Below are 19609 nucleotides of genomic sequence, written 5' to 3' on the forward strand. Positions count from 1 at the left end.
CAGATGCCATGATCTTAGTTTTCTGAATGCTGAGCTTCAAGCCAACTTTTTCACTCTCCTCTTTCACTTTCATCAAGAGGCTCTTTAGTTCCTCTTCACTTTCTGCCATAAGGGTGGTGTCATCTGCATATCTGAGGTTATTGATATTTCTCCCAGCAATCTTGATTCCAGCTTGTGCTTCTTCCAGCCCAGCGTTCCTCATGATGTACTCTGCATATAAGTTAAATAAATAGGGTGACAATATACAGCCTTGACACACTCCTTTTCCTATTTGGAACCAGTCTGTTGTTCCATGTCCAGTTCTAACTGTTGCTTCCTGAGCTGCATATAGATTTCTAAAGAGGCAGGTCAGGTGGTCTGGTATTCCCATCTCTTTCAGAATTTTCCACAGTTTGCAACAGCTCTCATTTCACTCTGAGGAAAAGTCAAAGTACTTATAACAGTTGTAAGTGCGTGCTTAGTGGATTTGGTCATTCTGACTCTTTGCAACCCTATAGACTGTAGTCCTTCAGGCTCCTCTGTCCATGGGATTCTCCAGACAAGAACACTGGAGTGGGTTGCCATGGCCTCCTCCAGGGGATCTCCCTGACTTGGGACTCGAACCCACAACTCCTTCGTCTGCTGCAATGCAGGCAGGTTCTTTACCCACTGAGCCGTCTGGGAAGCCGAGTAGTTGTAAGATCCCACCCCAAATGAATTAGGTTCCTATTATTTCTCTGATTTCATCTTAAAATTCATTCTGCTCCAGCTAGCTCTGATCTGCTCCTTTGCACACAGCACTCAATCAGGCATGCTCCCAACTTTGAATGTTTGCATTGGCTGTTTCCGGTGCCTGGAAGCCTTTCCCCCCAGTTTCTGCAAGACTCACTCCCTCTCCTCCTTCAAGTCTTTGCACAAAGGTCACCCTGTCAAGGCGACCCACCCCTGACCACCTACGTAAAATTGTAGCCACTCCCACTGCCTTCATCACCTGTGATTATTTTCTGCTATAATTATTTTTGAATATTTGTTTTCATTTTCTTCTTTATTTGACCGCGCCAGCTCTTGGTCGTGGCTCTTGGGGTCTTTAGTTGCAGCACGTGGGGTCTAGTTTGGTCCCTGGGAGAGAGATGGGATCTTGAGGGTCCAAAATTTATACTGAGACAATTTTTGTTTTTGTCTTAAACAACTTTAGGCTAAATCTTTCTGGCTTTAGCCTAAAGATCCGTATGCATGAAGGAAACCACTGATTAATTCATTCAGCTGCTTAACAAATATTGGTTGAACACGGACTATGTGCTTGGTGCTTTCATGGGTTAAGTTATCCTGGTGAATAAAACCCAACTCCTTGCCCTCAGGAAGTTTACATCCCAGCAGGGAGGTTAGCTGTTCTATTATTTATTTATAAATAAATCCTTGTTTTTGAATGAATTCTATTTATAAATAAATAATAGAACAGAGATTGAACTCCATCCCCCTGCATTGGGAGCACAGAATGTTAGCCACTGGACCACCAGGGAAGTCCCTCTTTTCTGCTTTAATAATCTGTACCTTTTATTTTATTTTTTAAATTATTTATTTGACTGCATCAGGTCTTAGTCGCAGCTGATGGGACCTCCACTGTGTTGTGCAGGGCCGTTACGTCATGGCTGGCGATCTCTAAAGCATGCGGGCTCAGTGGCTGAGGCATGTGGGCTCAGTTGCCAAGCGGCATGTGGGATCCTAGTTCCCCGACCAGGGAAGGAACTTGCGTCCCCTGCATTGCAAGGTGGACTCTGGACCCCTGGACCACCAGGGATACCCCTAATCTGTATCTTTTAATATAGGATGTAGTTTAATTGCTTACGTTTATTATTTTTCATCTTTCCCTCCCTGCTAGGATGTAAGCTCCCTGAGGGCGGGGGATTATGTTTTGCTCACCAGTATAACTCAGCCCATAAAACGGTGTGGGCTAGCACACAGTATGTGCCCAATCAATGTTTGTTGAGTTCAGCAGTTGAATGAATAAATTGAATGGTTCTCTTTATGCCTGTGAACCTTTAGGCTAAATCCAGAAAGATAATTTTGTTTTGGTAGAAACTTTTAAGTTGTTCCTCAAGACCTTATCTCTCTTTCTTCCACATAATAGAATTTTCATCTGGGATGAAAATTTTCACCAAGAAAATAAAAAGAGACTCCATTTCCAAGCCTCCTTTCTAGTTTGCGTGTGTGTGTGCTTAGTTGCTCAGCTATGTCCGATTCTTTACGGCCCCATGGACTGTGGCCCGCCAGACTCCTCTGTCTGTGGAATTTTCCAGGCCAAGAATACAGGAGTGGGTTGCCATTTCCCTCTCCGGGGGATCTTCCGGACCCAGGGATTGAATCTATGTCTCCTGCATTGGCAGGCAGAGTCTTTACTGCTGTGCCACCTGGGAAGGCCAGTTCAGCTGAGGTCCTGTGAGTACGTTCTGACCAACAGGGTGTGCAAAGACATGGCAGGCGAGTGACTTTGCTGTGCACTGTCTCTGTTGCTTCCTCGGTCTTGCTCTCTGGAACTTGGCCGCTACCATCTTGGGCCACGAGGTCAGCTGAATCTGCAAAGCAGAGAAGAGAGAGAAGCAGCTTGGGTCCAATGAGTTCATAGCAGCCCTAGACCACCTACCTAGCTTTCAGTGGAGAGAAAATAAACTTCTATCTTGTTAAAGACACTTATTTTTTTTAGGGCTTTCAGTATCCCTCTCAGCTGCAAGGATATAATACACTACTCTTCACTCGGAATAAGAATTAAGTTAGGCTCCTGTTTAACTTCAACGTGCAATTGGCAAGCTTTTCCCAAACACCCCCTCCAGCTGAGCCGTCCCCAATGGTTGCTTTCTATTAGTGAGCCTCCAGTTTCTAACATTTCTGGAATCTGAGTCATGTATACTCCCTGTTATTACACATAATATGTTGTTATGATTTTAATCAAGGAAACATTTTTTCACTTGACATATTAGTCATGTTGCTTCTGGATGGTCAGAAACAGCCAAGAATGCTAACGAGAATTGCATCATTTTTGTCCTTTCCTCTGCAGACTGGTTTAAAATCAGATCAGCTAGATCAAGGCAGATAGTGAATCTCGCTTTCATTAGTTTCTGCATTTCATTTTTCAAATGGAATCAGTTTCCAAGACGGAGGAAGGAAATAAATACTGTTTGCTGGGTTTTGCTACTGAAGTGATGTAATTTACATAAGAGCAAAATTACAACCTAGAATCCTGAGTAGCAATTATAATGTTAAAGAACAAGACAAAATTTTACTCTGAAACCAAGAGCAAAAATAAAGAACGGGAAACGTTGGTAAACTTCACACAAAATTTGAATATGAATTTAGTCTCATTTGCCTAGGAGAGGGGAAAAAAAAAAAAGGCCTTCTTTGGCTCTAAAATTGAACTGGAGGAGAACTCCCACAGACAATGAATTCAATACTAAAAGCCCTAAAGCAGAGACTACATATGGAAGGGACCCCAAAACTTATAAGAATGAGGTTGCAAATTAACTTTCTAAGCCTCATGATAGATATGATCCTCCCCTACACAAACGAGAAAGCTAATTAGAAATTCTCATTTCTTTATTAAAGACAAGCCTAGTTTTGTTATTTGGGACACACTCAGTGAGGTTTTATAACCCTGTCATTTGTTCTAATGCCCACAAACCATGTTTTAAGTGTAGGTAAGTTATTAGTAAGGAAGCAAATTTTGGTCCTGAAGAAGGTGAACTTGCCCTTCACTCAGGATATAGTCACTGAAGCAAGTCTTGGATTGGAGAACCAGTTAAATGCCCATCATCATGGAATATGGCTTCCCAGGTGGCTCAGAGGTAAAGAATCGCCTCCCCAATGCAGAAGATGCAGGTTTGATCCCTGAGTCAGGAAGATCTCCTGGAGGAGTAAACGGTACCCCACTCCAGTGTTCTTGCCTGGACTATTCCATGGACAGAGGAGCCTAGTGGGCTACAGTCCGTGGGGTCACAGAGTCAGACACGACCGAACAACTGAGCCCGTACACACACATGCACCATGGAATATACTTTGGGAAACGCTGGCAAGGTCAGCTTCCCCACAGTAAGGAGTGGGCTCAAGGGCATGGTCTGGGGAGACATGCACGTGGCATTCAGCAATACAGAAGCTCGAAGCTCACACCTTCAATCTGCCTTACATTAAGGAGAAAGCCTCTGCTCGATGCTAAAGGATCCTGAGCGCCTTTCACACTCACTGATTTCCTGTTTAACGAAAAGACAGCAGGCCTTAGGCAATAAGGTTTTAGTAGATAAGTGTGCCTATCTAAAATTTCATTTTTTAAAATTCACTTGCTCCATTACCTTCTATTATGATAACTGATACTGAGTTTTCCATTCATGACAGTGATAGATAAAATCTCCTTTTAAAATAGACACAAAGAAGTGAAAAAAAGAATCATGAGTTAAACTGTTTTGTGTGTATTAAGTAAACTATTGAATACACAGATTTGGCAAGAATTGGATGGTGCTGCCAGAATGATGAATTCTGGGAAACTGGACAGGAGGGCCTTTCTCTCCCTCTGTCTTCTGCCATCCTTTTCTTTTATTTACTTGTTTTTTTATTTGGCTGTGTGGGTCTCGGTTGCGGTGGCATGCGGGATCTCTCATTGTGGAACACGGGCTCCAGAGAACGCAGGCTCAATAGCTACAGCATGTGGGATTTTAGTTCCCCGACCAGGGATTGAACCCTTGTCCCCTGCCTTCCAAAGTGGATTTTTTACCCTCTGGACCACCAGGGAAGTCCCATCCTTTTCATATCCTTTAGGAGAAAACTCTGCATCGCTGTCCACACATGACATCCTGCCATCTATCTTGAATGACAAAAAAGGGAAGAGTGGTTTTTCCATTTTTAAATAACTGGAAAAAATATTTTAAGACCCATGAAAGTCATATGAAATGTAATCTTCAGAGCCCATAAATGAATGTTTATGGGCACATAGCCACATCTGCTGTTCATGCATTACAGTGGTTTCCTCAACATCAGGGCAGAACTGAGACGCAGGCAGTGAAAAATAAGACATCCAGCTATTGGCAAAGCTGGGTTTCGCACACCTGCTGCAGTTCAGCCAAGAAGGAAATGACCTGCTTGGGTGTATATGATTATGAGCGTCTTATTTGAAAAGTTGTTTTCTTTTTGGCCATGCTGAGCCCACGTGGAATCATAGCTCCCTGAACAGGGATTGACCCCACACCCCCGGCACTGGGGGCAGAGAGTCTTAACCACTGGACCACCAGGAAAGTCCCTTAGAGTCTTGTTGTTGTGTTTTTTTAAGGCTTTGTGCTTTGCAGAATGCTTCTCCCATTTATGAGTCCGTTTATCCACAGCTCCATCCAATGATCGAGGTAAACCATGTTGGCTATGCTGCCTGGCTTTCAGGGAGGGAGTGCCGAGCATGAGCCACGCTGGGCTGCTGAGTGAATGAAATGATACATTAAGTATTTGATTTGTGTGCTGTTTATTTCACTTATGAATATAGTCCGTGGTCATAGAAGAAAACGAGAAAAACATAGGAAAGTAAAATGGAAAAAAATCACCTGAAATCCTATCACTCAGCAGTAGCAACTAATATCTTAATGCACATGTATTTAAGTGTTTCTTTAAGCTGCAATCTGTGATGATACAGAACAGTCATCAGAAAATGAGTCCTCTGTGAACACTGAAGAACATGAATCTTTTTACTTTGAGCTTCTAGAGTGTGTAAGCTCAACTCAAGATGCCTGTGGAGAAACACAAAAGGACAAATTCTTTTATGGTTTAGTTCAGCTAGATGCTAAGGTCTTTAATCATATTCTGATGAACCTCCCTAGTTTTAACTTTAACATCACCTGGTTAGTGAAATACATGCTCACATGGAAAGAAAACATTATGTTCACCTGCATTAATTAGTCAGACGTCCCTCTCCTGACCTGTTTCTTTAGGTTGTACTTCTATATGCATAATTAAAAGCTTACTTATAAGCTGGGAAAACAGGTTTGATTTGGTTTAGAAATGTGACAACTGGTCACTGAGAAAACATTCCTCTTGCTTTCAGTAGGGAGTGATACTCGCCAAACTAGTAACACGAGTTAAATTTAAAAAAAAAAAGTAAGTTTAAGTTGACTGTAATTGTGTAAAGGGGAGAAAATGCATTCTTAAAAGAACAGAAGGTGGTGGAATGTGAGTATAATTTTAAATTTCTGTTGAAAGCTAAATTGTCTTCAACACACTTTGTATGAATTAGATATATAGAATGATCATTTTACAATAATAAATGACAAGATGTGGGATCAATGATGATAAAGTTTTCTATTCTTTTTACTTAGAAAGCTAACAACATGTTCTGTTGCATTGCACGCTCTGTGAAACAATTCTGGGTTTTTTAAATTCATTTATAGTCTTTTTTTTTAAGTTTATTCATTTTAGTCTTTTTCTCAACTAGAATCATATTTCTCTTAGTGTTTTTCCATAATGTAAGAATACCTTATACTCATTACAGGAAAACCAAAAAATACAGAAACCTGTAAACTTATAATGAAGAAAATTAAAGTTACTCCATAACTCAGAGATAATTTATACCAACATCTAGGTCATATTTCTTTGTAATTATATATATATATATAATTATATATGTATATGTATATATATATAATTATATATGTATATGTATATATATATGAAAATGTTTTTATATATTATATGTATGCTTTGTATATACACATATTTTTCTGTGTTTCTACAAAATATCTATCATATTGTATCAATTATTATAATCAGTTTCCAATATTGCTTCAAAGTCTTAATTCTCATTTGTACAGGCTAGGTGTGATTTTACTGAATAGTAAATGTACCCAAGCTCGTTTCATTATTGTTCCATTATTGGACTTTGAGCTCTCCTTTAATTTGAGGGTAGACTATAAAAAAATAAATATAGCCTTCAAAAAATGTAAAGTCTGTAGAAGTGCTTATGCCAAGAAGAAAACTACATACTTGCAGGCAAGAACAGCTGACAACTGGGATTAAGTAGAGACAATAGACCTTGACGGTGTAAGCTATTTGTTCCTGTTCGCTTTCTATTTAATAAAGTGTTGGGACTTACCTGGCAGTCCAGTGGCTGGGACTTGACCTTCAAATGCAGCGGGTGCAGAGGGAAGCTGAGATCTCACATGCCTCAAGGCCAAAGACGCAGAACATGAGCAATGTTGTAACAAATCCAGTAAAGTCTTTACAACAGTCCACATCAAAAAAAATAAAAATAATAATTAATAAATACATGTTAATTCCCTATATCTTCCTCTGAGTCCCTCAGTGGACAAAAGACTTTTCTTTTCACTTCAAATAATGACAAAATTCAGTATAATTTTGAACACTGACTTCAGATCTACTGGACATTTCAAATGATGCATCATTGTTTTCGTTGTTATTTATAGTAATAGTTATTGAGTACCTAGCATGGATTTTCTATTTGTCACCTAATCTAGAGGTCAGCCAACTTTGTCTGTGAGAGGACAGAGAGTCAATATTTTCGGTTTTGCAAGCCATGCGGCCTCTGTGGCAGCTATTCAACCGGTTGAGGGTAAAAGGCGGAGTGTGAGGGGTGGGCTTGGCTGTGAGTCAGGAAGATGTTGTGGACACTGGAATTTGGATTTCATGTCGTTTCCACATGTTACAAAATATTATTCTCCTTTTGATTTTTTTGTAGTCATTTAATAATGTAAAAAGCATTCTTACGTCACAGCTGTACCAAACGGATGCTGGAACATACCTGGCCCCTCTAACCTAATCGTCTCAACAACTAGGAATAGAGATTGCTTTGCTCAGAAAGTTTAAATAACTTGCCCATGGTTATGCAGCCAGAAAGTGGCAGGGTCAGGATTTTTTTTATTTATTTGGCTGCAGCAGGTCTTACCTGCCGCGTGTGGGATCTAGTTCCCTCCCCAGGGACTGAGCCCAGGCCCCCTGCACTGGGGGCTCAGAGCCTTAGCCACTGGACCACCAGGTAAGTCCCAGGGCCAGGAGTTACACCCAGCTTGCTTATGGCAAAGCTCTCACGCCTCTTCAGAGCTGGGTGGTTAGAATCAATCATGTGAGCTCTGTAAACCTCAGTCTTCTCATCTATAAAATGGGAATCATAAGAAAGTATCTTTCCATCGAAGTGCAATGAGAATTTGGTGTAATAAAGCTTATTCTTTGCTGTACCAACAGGAGGGGGAAAAAAGTAACCAAACCAAGTATTACTTTTGTCTTATTACTTCTATAGAGAGAGGTAATGACTGACAGTAGAGTCTGGAACAGAACTATTTGGGTTCTGATCCTTTTCCTCTACCAGGATCTTAAGCAATGTATGTAAAATCTTATACCTCAGTTTCTCATCTGTAAAATGGATGATAACTGGAGTGCCTGCATAGGTCATTAAGAGATGACACGAGTCAGTGCGGGCAAAGAGCTCGGGAGGTCTGGCACAATCAGTTTGAGCTCAGTCAGTCTGACCTAGTATCATTCTATCTCATCTTCCTGCACTTTATGCATAATTCACAATTCACAAAAATTATGAATAATTCATAAACACGGCGTCTGACTTTGCAGCCCTCACATGTCAGGCCCATCATTGTGAGCTCCAAAAATGGTTGCTACGGAATGAGTGAATGACGGTATAGTGAATGAGTAAGTGAACGATAAGGAATGGGTCAATGAGCAAATGGAAAAAAGTGAAAAAGCGAAAGTCGAAATTTGAGTGGTGGTTCACGCTCGGAACCTGGCACCATGACAGCCATCTTTATCTCTTCTTCTTTTTTAATTAATTGCAATTATTTATTTATTTATTAATTTCTGGCTGTGCTGGGTCTCTGTGGCTGCAGGAGCGCTTTCTCTAGTTGCAGCCAGCAGGGGCTACTCTCTGGTTGGGGAGCACAAGCTGCTCATTGCGGCGACCTCTCTCCTTTCAGACGATGGGCTCAGCAGTTGTGGCACAGGGGCTTAGTTACCCTGTGGCAAGTGGGATCTTCCTAGACCAGGGCTCTTCTTTATAAGGCATTCACTGCAGCCTCGACGTAGTTGATGGTCAACAGAGGCCTTGCCCTGCCCAGGTCACTAACACACATCCAGTGAATTAATGCCTTAGGGGATTTTGTAGAGACCCAACCGGGACAGAAACATGTTTCCACTATTAGAACTAGAAGAAGCTCTACAGATGACCTTTTCCCGTGCTTCCCCCAGAATTGAATGTCTCTGATCAAAATGTGCAACAAGATATAGGATTCCCAACTTTTTATGATACAAACCAAAAGGACCTACAATCAAAAGAGTGGCATCTACCAACACTATCATTCTTCTTCAGTTGAGTTCAGTCGCTCAGTCGTGTCCAACTCTTTGCGACCCCATGAATCACAGCACGCCAGGCCTCCCTGTCCATCACCAAATCCCAGAGTTCACTCAAACTCATGTCCATCGAGTCGGTGATGCCATCCAGCCATCTCATTCTCTGTCGTCCCCTTCTCCTCCCGCCCCCAACCTTTCCCAGCATCAGAGTCTTTTCCAGTGAGTCAACTCGTCACATGAGGTGGCCAAAGTATTGCAGTTTCAGCTTTAGCATCAGTCCTTCCAATGAACACTCAGGATTGATCTCCTTTAGGATGGACTGGTTGGATCTCCTTGCAGCACAAGGGACTCTCAAGAGTCTTCTCCAGCACCACAGTTCAAAAGCATCAATTCTTCGGCGATCAACTTCTTCACAGTCCAACTCTCACATCCATACATGACCACGAAAAACCATAGCCTTGACTAGACGGACCTTTGTTGGCAAAGTAATGTCTCTGCTTTTTAATATACTATCTAGGTTGGTCATAACTTTCCTTCCAAGGAGTAAGCGTCTTTTAATTTCATGGCTGCAATCAGCATCTGCAGTGATGTTGGAGCCAAAAAAAATAAAGTCTGACACTGTTTCCACTGTTTTTCCATATATTTCCCATGAAGTGATGGGACCAGATGCCATGATCTTTGTTTTCTGAATGTTGAGCTTCAAGCCAACCTTTTCACTCTCCTCTTTCACTTTCATCAAGAGACTTTTGAGTTCCTCTTCACTTTCTGCCATAAGTGTAGTGTCATCTGCATATCTGAGGTTATTGATATTTCTCCCAGCAATCCTGATTCCAGCTTGTGCTTCTTCTAGCCCAGCGTTCCTCATGATGTACTCTGCATGTAAGTTAAATAAACAAGGTGACAATATACAGCCTTGCCATACTCCTTTTCCTGTTTGGAACCAGTCTGTTGTTCCATGTACAGTTCTGACTGTTGCTTCCTGACCTGCATACATACAGGTTTCTCAAGAGGCAGGTCAGGTGGTCTGGTATTCCCATCTCTTTCAGAATTTTCCACAGTTTACTGTGATCCACACAGTCAAAGGCTTTGGCATAGTCAATGAAGCAGAAATAGATGTTTTTCTGGAACTCTCTTGCTTTCTCCATGATCCAGCGGATGTTGGCAATTTGATCTCTGGTGCCTCTGCCTTTCCTAAAACCTGCTTGAACATCTGGGAGTTCACGGTTCACGTTTTGCTGAAGCCTGGCTTGGAGAATTTTGAGCATGACTTTACTAGCATGTGAGATGAATGCAGTTGTGCGGTAGTTTGAGCATTCTTTGGCATTGTCTTTATTTGGGATTGGAATGAAGACTGACCTTTTCCGGTCCTGTGGCCACTGCTGAGTTTTCCAAATTTGCTGGCATATTGAGTGCAGCACTTTCACAGCATCATCTTTCAGGATTTGAAATAGCTCAACTGGAATTCCATCACCTCCACTAGCTTTGTTTGTAGTGATGCTTCCTAAGGCCCACTTGACTTCACATTCCAAGATGTCTGGCTCTAGCTCAGTGATCACGTTATCGTGACTATCTTGGTCGTGAAGATCTTTTTTGTACAGTTCTTCTGTGTATTCTTGCCACCTCTTCTTAATATCTTCTCCTTCTGTTAGGTCCATACCATTTCTGTCCTTTATCGAGCCCATCTTTGCATGAAATGTTCCCTTGGAATCTCTAATTTTCTTGAAGAGATCTCTTGTTTTTCCTATTCTGTTGCCTTACAAGAGATCTCTTCAAGAAAATTAGAGATCATTCTTCTTAAGGATGGTGTAATACCAAAATTAGGGGGTAAAAAGGATAATTTTTTTTTAAAAGGGTATTCTTTTCATTGAATAAATATAGCTCTATTATTAAAAAACAAAAGCACAAAAACTCAAATCCCAGCTCTACCACTTCAAGGTCTGTGACCTTGAATCAATCACTTCTCTTAGCCTCAGTGTACTCATCTGTAGAACAGGAAGAATACTCCTAACAGCACCTGCCCTGAGAAGCGACTGTGAACATTCAGTAAGGTGTTGCTTGTAAGCCCCGCCCTAGTGTGGTGCACACCAGGGTTTTTCAACCTGCGCCCTGCTCACGCTTTCGGCCAGGTTGTTCTCTGGGGCGGGGTCCGTCCCGTGCGTTGAAGGATGCCGAGCAGCTTCCCTGGTCTCCGCTCACCAGACGCCAGTAGGAATCTCACCACCGCTTCTCCCGCAGTCGTGAAAACCAAAGAGTCTTTCATTGTTGTTGTTCTGTCAACCAGGTTATATCCAACCCTTTGTGACCCCTGGACTGCAGCGCACCAGGCTTCCCTGTCCCCCACCACCTCCCTGAGTTTGCTCAAACGCATGTCCAGGGAGTCAGTGATGCCATCCGACCCTCTCAGCCTCTGTCACCCCCTTCTCCTGCCCCTCAGTCTTTCCCAGCCTCAGGGTCTGGACTTTCCCAAATGTTCTCTGGTGAGGGTGGGGTTAACCTGCCCCTGTCCTGGAACCACAGGTTCACATGTTCCCCGCTCAGTGGCTGGCCCAGGTTCATCACCTCACGTTTAGAGGCTGGTGTATTCCAAACTCGCCTGGAACCAATGAGCAACCCAAGACCCAGGGGGATCCACCTGTAGTTACAGCATTAGTTTCCAGGCAGCCATAACACAGTATCACAGACTGGCTTAGCACAACAGAAACTTCTTTTCTGAGAGTTTTGGAGGACGCACGTCCTGAATCGAAGTGTCAGCAGGGCCACACTCCCTCGAAGGCTTCTAGGGCCGAATTCTTCCTGCCCCCTCCAGTTCCTGGGCGCTCCTTGCATTTCTTGGCTTGTGGCCACATCACTCCAGTCTCTGGCCCTGTCTTCACGTGGCCTTCCATGGAGAGGGTGAGATGTATGGAAGGAGTAACATGGAGGCTTACATCACCATATGTAAAATAGACAGCCACCAGGAATTTGCTGTGTGTCTCAGGAAACTCAGACATGGGCTCTGTATCAAGCTAGAGGGCTGAGGTGGGGAGGGGGATGGAAGGGAGGTTCAAGAGGGAGGGGATATATGTATACCTATGGCTGATTCACGCTGAGGCTTGACAGAAAACAACAAAATTCTGTAAAGCAATTATCCTTCAATAAAAAAATTTAAAAAATAAAAGAATCTGCCTGCAATGCAGGAGACCCAGGTTCAATTCCTGGGTGGGGAAGATTCCCTGGAGAGGGGAATGGCGGCCCAGTAGAGTATTCTTGCCTGGAGAATTCCATGGACAGAGGAGTCTGGCGGGCTGCAGTCCATGAGGTCACAAACAAAGAGTCTGACAGCACTGAGCAGCGAACACCGTCGCTCACGCACCCTGCATATCTCCTATATTCATATATTTGGTTTAGCTGGGCCACATCTTAGTTGCAGCTCCGGACTCTTGGTTGCATCACATGGGATCTAGTTCCCTGACCAGGGGTTGAGCCCAGTCCCCTGCACTGGGAGCATGGAGTCTCAGCCACTGGACCATCAGGGAGGTCCCTGAAGTATTCTGACTCTCAGGATGGTTCCTTAACCTCTCCAGGTTGCAATTTCCCTCTTTGTAAAATGGGCCTAACTAAGGGATCCACCTCCTTCGGAAGTTGGGTTCACAGCAACCCAGTTTGTGATCGTGGTTTTACACATGAAAGTAGTGTCTGGTTTAGAGAAAGTACCTGGAAAGGTTCGCTATTGCTATCACGTTCATTATCAACTATTTTATCATCATTTGGGCTTCCCTTCAATTAAATCAACAGAATATCTGTAGGGAAAGATGGATTCAAGCTACGACCCAGACGGTGACATCAATAATTCTTTGTCCTATATTATTATTTCCCCACATGAAAGTTGCTGCAGGATGTAGAACCAGGGGTCCACCTTGGAAAGGAAAGAAAAGTAATATATACCGTCAGGAAGGAGCACTGTGTACTTTTCTCTCTCATTCCCTGTAAACTGTCGAGAAAGATGACATTTCTTTTTTTCACAGTTAGACTCTTAACTCCTGATGTCATTGTTTGGTTACTTTTAAACTGACAGGATGGTATTTTTTTTTTTTTTTAAGATATTTTTCTGTTCCCCCTTTTAAAAAAAAAAAATTATCTGGCTGTGCCAGATCTTAGCTGGCATGCCGGATCTAGTTCCCTGACCAGGGATCGAACCCAGGCCCCCTGAGTTGGCAGTGTGGAGTCTTAGCCACTGGACCACCAGGGAAGTTCCTATAGGACTGTCTTGGAAGGATTTTAATCCAGAAGAACATGTGTTCTGTGTAACTCTCTTCTGGGAAGTTCTAACTGGGAGAAATTTACATACAAATTGATTTCATGCCCTTTTCTTTGTCAAGCTTAAGGCTGTTTAAATTTATCTCTTTCCATCTTTAGTAACCCCAATTGAGTTACTAGTTAAAATATACCCTGCTGGTCTCACTAATCTGACTACCTGTAATTGGAGGATTTAATTACCAGCAGTATTTTTATAATGGAGCAATCCCGCCTTGCAGTTTAGTAACTCAGTTTATCTCCGTGGCAGCAGCAAGGTTATTTGAAAGCCTGAAATATGAAGACGCAGGCCAGTGCAGTAGGGTCTAGGGACTTCTGGAGTGAACTGCACCTATCCAGCTTCGCAAGTGAACTTTGCCTGAAGCAAGATTGCAAGCAAAGATCTCAGTCACATATGCAAGTGCCACCTTCCTTTTCTTCCTTGCAATCCAGATCTTGAATTTTCTTCAGGTTATCTGGAGGTGGGTGCTCAAGGAAAGTGAGTTCACAACACCTTTCCACCCATCCATTGAGGCTTTTTGCCAGAGAATGTTCTAGAAGTGGGCATGTAACCCAGTTCTGGCCACAGACAAAAGGGGGGAAACTGGAAAACCTGCTAGAGGACTTTAAAGGAAGATGTTCCTCATCTAAAAAGAGGGATGCTCTCCCCTTTTCCTGCCTTTGACATGGTTGTAGGAGGAGGTGCTGGGGCTACAGCAGCCATCCTGTGACTGTGAGGACACTCAGGGACGAAGTGGCAATGACAAGAATGATGGGATGGAAGGATGGAAAGGTCTGCTTCTTAATGGTGTTGGTCGTCTCCCGAACCAGTCTTGGAAGTTAAGTGTGAAGTAAAAGATGGACTTCTAGTTTGAGCCAAATCCTAATAAAGGTAAATTCACAGGGTTTCCCTCTCCTGGCTCCCTTAAAAAAGTGAGAAATGGAACTGCCTCAAACTTTTTAAATTTTTTATTTATTTTAATTGGAGACTAATTACATTATTGTACTGGTTTTGCCATACATTGACATGAATCTGCCCCAGGTGTACATGTGTTCCCCATCTTGAACCCCTTTCCCACCTCCCTCCCCATCCCATCCCTCAGGGTCATCCCAGTGCACCAGCCCCGAGCATCCTGTATCATGCATCGAACCTGGACTGGTGATTCGTTTCACATATGATACTATACATGTTTCAATGCCATTCTCCCAAATCATCCCACCCTCGCCCTCTCCCACAGAGTCCAAAAGACTGTTCTATACATCTGTGTCTCTTTTGCTGTTTCGCATACAGGGTTATCGTTATCATCTTTCTAAATTCCATATATATGCATTAGTATACTGTATTGGTATTTTTCTTTCTGGCTTACTTCACTCTGTATAATAGGCTCGTTTAGTTTTTAATCTACCTCATTAGAACTGATTCAAATGTATTCTTTTTAATGGCTGAGTAATACTCCATTGTGTATATGACGTTCAAGCAGGTTTTAGAAAAGGCAGAGGCACCAGAGATCAAATTGCCAACATCCGCTGGATCATGGAGAAAGCAAGAGAGTTTCAGAAAAACATCTATTTCTGCTTCATTGACTATGCCAAAGCCTTTGACTGTGTCGATCACAATAAACTGTGGAACATTCTGAAAGAGATGGGAATACCAGACCACCTGACCTGCCTCTTGAGAAACCTGTATGCAGGTCAGGAATCAACAGTTAGAACTGGACATGGAACAATAGACTGGTTCCAAATAGGAAAAGGTGTACGTCAAGGTTGTATATTGTCACCTTGCTTATTTAATTTATATGCAGAGTACATCATGAGGAACGCTGGGCTGGAAGAAGCACAAGCTGGAATCAAGATTGCTGGGAGAAATATCAATAACCTCAGATATGCAGATGACACTACCCTTATGGCAGAAAGTGAAGAGGAACTCAAAAGCCTATTGATGAAAGTGAAAGAGGAGAGTGAAAAGGTTGGCTTGAAGCTCAACATTCAGAAAAAAAGATCATGGCATCTGGTCCCATCACTTCATGGGAAATAGATGGGGAAACAGTGGAAACAGTGTCAGACTTTATTTTTTGGGGCTCCAAAATCACTGCAGATGCTGATTGCAGCCATGAAATTAAAAGACGCTTACTCCTTGGAAGGAAAGTTATGACCAACCTTGATAGTATATTAAAAAGCAGAGACATTACTTTGCCAACCAAGGTCCGTCTAAGTCAAGGCAATTGTTTTTCCCGTGGTCATGTATGGATGTGAGAGTTGGACTGTGAAGAAAGCTGATCGCCGAAGAATCGATGCTTTTGAGCTGTGGTGTTGGAGAAGACTCTTGAGAGTCCCTTATACTGCAAGGAAATCCAACCAGTCCATTCTAAAGGAGATCATTGGAAGGGTGTTCATTGGAGGGACTGATGCTAAAGCTGAAACTGCAATACTTTGGCCACCTCATGTGACGAGTTGACTCACTGGAAAAGACTCTGATGCTGGGAAAGGTTGGGGGCGGGAGGAGAAGGGGACGACAGAGAATGAGATGGCTGGATGGCATCACCGACTCTGTGGACATGAGTTTGAGTGAACTCCGGGAGTTGGTGATGGACAGGGAGGCCTGGCGTGCTGTGATTCATGGGGTCGCGCAGAGTCGGACTTGACTGAGCGACTGAACTGAACTGAACTGAACCACAGCTTTCGTATCCATTCATCTGCAAATGGACATCTAGGCTGCTTCCATGCCTCAAACTTTAAATAAAGCATATTGTAGAGAAATCCTAAAGTTATGGGATTCAGCTCCCCCCCGCCCACACCATGGTGGCAAAGAACACAGTCTTGGGAAGTTCCTGTGCTGGGTTCAAACTCCCACTCAGCTGCACGCCTGTGACTTTCCATGTAAAATGGAAATAACACCCAGAGGGAGAGCCGCTGGCACTGCTGTCTGTGTGGAGGGCGGTCTCCTGCCTCCTGTAGTGCTGTTCTTTGTTTGCTTCATTGTATCAGTCGGCTTGGGCTTCCATCATACAGAACCACACCCACTTTTGGAGGCTGGAAGTCCAAGATCAAGACTGGTTTCTGGTGGGGGCTCTCTCCTCGGCTTGCAGATGGCACCTTCTGGCTGTGTCCTCGTGTGGCCTTTTCACTGTGTGTGGATGTGAAGGAGAGAGAGATCTCTGGTGTCTCTTCCTCTTCTTAAGATTCAAGCATTTTAGCATCAAAGACAGTTTCTCTCTCCCCAAACAACAACAAGCAAACAACGTGTGCTCAGTTGTGTCCAACTGTTTGCGACCCCATGGACAGCAACCCCCACTTCCAGCAAAATTGCAGATATGTAATTCTGTCTGCATCCCCTGAGTACTTTCATGGCACAGTCACTAGCAAATAAGTGATCTGTCAATCATTTATTGAATGAATTATTAAGTCTGTGGTTCACAAACGGTAAGGGTGAAGTAAAGGAGGGAGATTATCTGATAACAGCACTTGCCTAATACTGTTGAGATTTACAAAAATAAACCTGATGTCTAATAAATGTCTAAAGTGGCTTCAGCTTTGTAAAAGGTCGTATGTTCTTTCCTATATTCTATGAGTATTTCTTACATTCTTACCCAGGCTCCGAACGAGGCTCGGAAATCTGATGATGACAGATAAGAGCCCTTGTAGACACACTGATCAGAAAGCAGTCAAAACGAACTGTTCAAAAGATTATTTCTGATTCCAGCGCTTCATGCAGGAGATAAATGGAGAGATGGGACGGAAAGTGACTGAAGAGGAAACCAGCCTCTGTAGGGATTTGGGACCGGCATGGGGGGAAGTGGGGGGACATTTGAGCTGAGGTCTGGGGTGATAACAGTGTCAAAATCTAGTAGCAGTAATTAAAAAAACGTTTAAAGGTGTGATATATTCTGAAAACAGCTTCATTTGCATTTTCCCCTTTCAAGAGAAATCTTTGGCAAAGCATTTAAAAGTCTGATCATACCCAATCCTAGAAAGAAGGTAGACAAGGGACTTCCCTGGTGGTCCAGTGGTTAAAGCCGGGCTTCCAATGCAGGGGACTTGGATTTAATCCCTAGTCAGTGAACTAAGATCCTACATGCCACATGGCATGGCCAAAAAAAAAAAAATGCAGACAAAGGAGACCCCTTATAAACTTCTCTTTGGAGTGGAAGTTGATGCAATCCTTTGGAAAACATTTGGTGACATCTAGTTAAAACTGAAGGCATGAATTTCCTACCACCCAAAAATAGTGTCTAGATATGGTCTTTATAGATAGACCCTTATAAATATCTCCTCTTAGGGAAGGAAAGAAGGGAATTTTCTTTTAAATTCTAAAGCCCAACTATAAGACAAAAGGAATTGACTCCACAAATATTACAGAGTAGCTGTATATGCCAGGTACTGGTCGAGGCTCTGAGGAAACGATGTGAATGAAACCGTCAAAGCCTGTGGCCTCATGGTCGTAATGACGGAAGACACACCAGCAACAAAACGCCCAACGCTGACCGCCTGTGTGCACGCCCAGTAGCTTCAGTCTGTCCGACTCTGCGACGCTGGACTGTGGCCACCAGGCTCCTCTGTCCATGGGGTTCTCCAGGCAAGAACACTGGAGAGGGCTGCCATGCCCTCCTCCAGGGGATCCTCCTGACCCAGGGATTGATCGTGCGTCTCCTGTGGCTTCCGTAGGACAGACAGATTCTTTACCACTGAGCCACCAGGGAAGCCTAGTTTGTAATGCTGGTTTTACATAAGAGGAAACTGAGCTTCAGAGAAATTGTCGTTTGTCAGTGAGTCAGATGGAGGACCTACTCACCCAACACTTCAGTCCCAGGACTACACTTGAGTCCGTATCTACCCTCCCCGCTGGACCCATGGGAAGACAGGTGTGAGTGTCTGTTTACCATGCTGGGTGCCCACTGCCTGACTGAGAAGGAGTTGCATAGTTTTGGTGTGACAGTAGGTAGACTAGAGAACCATCCAGAAGTAAAACCTGCAGAAAAGGCAGACTTCAGAATTAGCTGCTCAGATACGGGAGCAGACCCCATGGAGAGAGGAAGAAAGAAGGCACCTTCCGCCACGCCACGCTCACCTTGAGCACCTGCCTCCTCTCCTTTCCTCCTTGAAGGAAATCCCACAGCTAGTCCTGGGCAGCTCCAGAGTGTGGACCCCAGCTGTCCCCACAATATACTCAACCCCCGAAATACCAAAATCAGACAAAACTCTGAGAGATGCCTTCCGTAAGGGGGCAGGAGGAAGAGAAGTGAAGGCAGGCGGAGGAAAATCAGAATCAGGGGTCCCCCAGTTTGTTTGTATCCCGCACTGATGTACAAGTCCTGGCTTGGGGGGCAGCAGCCCCCAGAACAGAGGAGGAACACTGATACCATCGCCCCCAGCAGCATGCCTCCTGCTTCTGGAAGGGGGCCTCATGGGGACACTTTGCTGAATGTGTCTTTTGATGTAGATTTTTTCTAACAAGAAAGTGTAAGAACACAGAAAAGTAGAAAAAAATAACACAATGAGCATCCCTGTCTTCTTCATACTTAATAAGCGACTACTAACAGTCCGTATTAGCTTTAAGATGTTTCCGTTTTTAAAACTCTCAGATAGGTGATTCCTTCTATTTCCATCTTTCTTGGCATTGACTCGTTTCTCTTTCTACTCAGCTCCTGAGTTAAACATTAGCTTATTTCTTCTTCACCTTTCTTTCCTAAAAATTACGTTCAAAGTTTCTTCCATCATTTCAGGTGCATCTCACATTAAAAAAAAAAAAAAGCAATTCTGCTGTATGCATGCATGCATAATTATATAATTTTCATAAACACATGATTTTAATATCACAACCATCTAATTTTCTTCCTCTTTTTTTTCTTGATTTCTGCCAACATCTCCCTTCTTCATAATCTTCTCCCCCTTCTCCCACTCAGCCCCTATGCACTAGCAGTCTTCACAATGAAGTTGCTATCATTTCATATTTTTATCTAGGTTTAAGTAATCCTCGACAAGGATAACTTACCATTGTTTTCCCGAAATGAGGTAGTATTTTACACATGAC

The 19609-nt window shown here is 43.2% G+C and overlaps 1 long non-coding RNA gene across 1 annotated transcript in view; it reads left to right on the forward strand.

The window, feature by feature from the left end:
* The first annotated feature begins 6045 nt into the window (after positions 1–6045).
* Positions 6046–19609, forward strand: part of LOC129535153 (uncharacterized) — a 56763-nt gene continuing 43199 nt past the window's right edge. Inside the window, exon 1 of the long non-coding RNA XR_008681546.2 lies at positions 6046–6171. This is a non-coding gene — a long non-coding RNA (uncharacterized LOC129535153). The remainder of the gene's footprint in view (positions 6172–19609) is intronic.

Source organism: Moschus berezovskii, chromosome 15 (assembly GCF_049115385.1).
Source record: "Moschus berezovskii isolate FMDL1 chromosome 15, NW_MosBer_1.0, whole genome shotgun sequence".
Classification (NCBI taxonomy): domain Eukaryota; kingdom Metazoa; phylum Chordata; class Mammalia; order Artiodactyla; family Moschidae; genus Moschus; species Moschus berezovskii.